The sequence below is a fragment of the Arachis duranensis genome, chromosome 6 (assembly GCF_000817695.3).
Source record: "Arachis duranensis cultivar V14167 chromosome 6, aradu.V14167.gnm2.J7QH, whole genome shotgun sequence".
Lineage (NCBI taxonomy): Eukaryota > Viridiplantae > Streptophyta > Magnoliopsida > Fabales > Fabaceae > Arachis > Arachis duranensis.
Genome location: NC_029777.3, coordinates 64,252,022 through 64,255,720, shown reverse-complemented (window position 1 = coordinate 64,255,720; position 3,699 = coordinate 64,252,022).

Sequence of the window (3,699 nt, the reverse complement as noted above, 5' to 3'; positions counted from 1 at the left end):
GTGTATGGGAAGGCCTGTCATCTGCCCGTGGAACTGGAACATAAAGCCTACTGGGCAACCAGATTCCTAAACATGGATGCTAAGTTAGCTGGTGAAAAAAGATTGCTCCAGCTAAATGAGCTAGAGGAGTTCAGACTCAGTGCCTTTGAAAATGCAAAAATTTATAAGGAAAAGGCAAATAAGTGGCATGACAAGAAGTTGTCATCCAGAGTCTTTGATCCAGGACAAAAAGTTCTACTCTTCAACTCTAGGCTTAGACTATTCCCAGGAAAACTTAAATCCCGGTGGAGGGGCCCATATGTGATTACAGGAGTCTCACCATATGGATATGTTGAGCTTCAGGATACTGATTCTGACAAAAAGTTCATTGTTATTGGATAGAGAGTCAAACATTATCTTGAAAGTAATTTTGAGTAGGAATGCTCAAAACTGAGGCTTGAATGAGTCTCAGTAAAGGTCCAGCTAAAGACAATAAAGAAGCGCTTGCTGGGAGGCAACCCAGTCATTAGCAGGTTATCTGTTTTGTTTAAGTTTGATACATATTCTTCAAGTTTGATCATCGAAATTGAAGGAATTCACAGAGTTACAGAAGGATTCAGTGAAAAAAGCAGAGAAAAGGAGCTTGCTAGCAAGAAAACGCCAGTAAAGGGTACTCTGGGCGTTAAACGCCAGAATGGATACCATTCTGGGCGTTTAACGCCAGTAAAGGTACCATTTTGGGCGTTAAACGCCAGAATGGGCACCATTCTGGGCGTTTAACACCAGGATTGCAGCATCCTGGGCGTTTAGCAAAACGCCCAGTGATGAAGGGGTTTCTGGCGTTTAACGCCAGCCAGGGTACCCGGCTGGGCATTAAACGCCCATAATGGCCACTATTTGGGCATTAAACGCCAGAGTGGATACTATTCTGGGCGTTTAACGCCAGAAAGGTAGGGGACAGAGATTTTGTTTTCCACTTCAAATTTTTTCAAACTTTCTTATTTTGATCCATAATTTTCTACATAAACACATTACAAACTTTCATCATTCACCTTCAAATTTCAAAAATTAAACAATTTTCTAAGTCATTCTTCAAATCTCTTTCAAATCCCTTCCAAATCTTCTTCAAAAACTCAAATATCTTCTCAAATTATTTCTATATCTTCTCAAATCTCCCTCAAAATTTTTGAAATCTCTCCCCCTCCCTTATAAATACACGTTCGGCCATCCCCCTCTCCCTATCATTCGAATTCGCTCTCCCTCTCTCTCTCCTCTTTCCTTTCTTTTGCTTGAGGGCAAGCAAACCTCTAAGTTTGGTGTACTTTTCCGTGATCACTAAGCTAAGGCTCATCAAGACCATGGCTCCTAAGGGAAAACAAACCAATTCAAGAGGCAGAAAGAGAATACTCCAAAGAATCTTTGGAGTCAAGAGAAGTTCTTAACCAAAGAACATGTAGACCATTACCACAAAATAATAGGTCTAAGGTCAGTGATCCCGGAAGTTAAATTCGATCTGAAAGAAGACGAATATCCGGAGATCCAAGAGCAAATTCGAAACAGAGGATGGGAAGCTCTAACCAACCCTGAGACAAAGGTTGGAAGAAACATGGTTCAAGAATTCTACTCAAATCTGTGGTTGACAAATAAGCAGAGAATGACTGGAACTGCTTTTCATACCTACAGAACCATGGTCAGAAGGAGAATTATTTACTTCCATATGGACAAAATAAGAGAGGTCTTCAAATTGCCTCAACTACAAGATGATCCTGAATCCTTTAATAGGAGAATGGTGAGAGCAGATAAGGGGTTGGATCAAATTCTAGAGGACATATGCCTCCCTGGAACCAAGTGGACAACCAATTCAAAAGGTGTCCCAAACCAACTCAAGAGGGGAGATCTCAAACCAATTGCAAGAGGTTGACTAGACTTCATTGGGCATTCTATATTGCCCACGAGCAACCGTTCTGAGGTCACGGTCAAGAGAGCAGTAATGATTCATTGTATTATGCCGGGAAAAGAAGTGGAGATTCATCATCTGATTGCTTGTGAGATTTACACAATTGCAAACAAGAACTCCACTAAAACCAAACTGGCTTACCCAAGCTTAATCTCTTTGCTATGTAAAAATGCTGGGGTGAGGATGAGAGTAGATGAATTCATCCCAATTGAACATCCAATCACCAAGAAGTCAATGGAAGGACAAATGCAAGATAACTCTATCAAAAGGAGGGCGCAGGAATTCCTCCCTGAACTTCCTAAAAATAACTACTGGGCCAGCCTAGAAGCATATGTTGCCAAGCTGCAAGAAACTATGGAACAAATTAAGGAAGAACAGCATAATCAAAACTGCATGCTCTGCAAATTGCTGAAGGAACAAGAAAAGCAGGGGCGTGAGTGATGAGCGGATAATTTATACGCTTTTTGGCATTGTTTTCTGGACTTTACTATGAGTTTGTGTGTTTTTCTATGATTTCAGGTATTTTCTGGCTGAAACTGAAGGACCTGAGCAAAAATCTGATTCAGAGGCTGAAAAGGACTACAGATGTTGTTGGATTCTGACCTCCCTGCACTTGAAGTGAATTTTCTGGAGCTACAGAAACCCAATTGGTGCGCTCTTAATTTTGTTGGAAAGTTGACATCCTGGGCTTTCCAGAAATGTATAATAGTTTATACTTTGCCCAGGATTTGATGGCCCAAACAGGCGTTTCAGGTCAGCTCAAGAATTCGGGCGTAAAACACCGGAACTGGCACAAGAATGGGAGTTAAATGCCCAAAGTGGCACAAAAGCTGGCGTTTAACTCCAAGAAAAGTCTCTACACATAGAAGTTTCAATGCTCAGCCCAAGCACACACCAAGTGGGCCCGGAAGTAGATTTTTATGTCATTTACTCATCTTTGTAAACCCTAAGCTACTAGTTCTCTACATATAGGACCTTTTACTATTGTATTATCATCTGGGTAGCTATCTTGGAGAGTTTTATGCTAACTTAGATCACGTTTTGGGGTTGGCTTGTTCTTATGTATTTTCAACGGTGGAGTTTCTACACACCATAGATTAAGGTGTGGAGCTCTGCTGTACCTCGAGTATTAATGCAATTACTATTGTTCTTCTATTCAATTCGGCTTATTCTTGTTCTAAGATATCACTTGTTCCTCAATTTGATGAATGTGATGATCTGTGACACTCATCATCATTCTCACTTATGAACGTGTGCCTGACAACCACCTCCGTTCTACCTCAGATTGAGTGGATATCTCTTGGATTCTTTTATCAGAATCTTCGTGGTATAAGCTAGAATTAATGGCGGCATTCAAGAGAATCCGGAAGGTCTAAACCTTGTATGTGGTATTCTGAGTAGGATTCAAGGATTGAATGACTGTGACGAGCTTCAAACTCGCAATTGTGGGGCGTTAGTGACAGATGCAAAAGAATCACTGGATTCTATTCCAACATGATCGAGAACCGACAACTGAATAGTCGTGCTATGACAGAGCGCGTTGAACATTTTCACTGAGAGGACGGGACTGTAGCCACTGACAACGGTGATGCCCGACATACAGCTTGCCTTGGAAAGGAGTAAGAATGATTGGATGAAGACAGTATGAAAGCAGAGAGACGGAAAGGATAAAGCATCTCAATACGGTTATCTGAAATTCTCACCAATGAGTTACATAAGTATCTCTATCTTTATTTTATGCTTTATTCATAAATTATCCATAT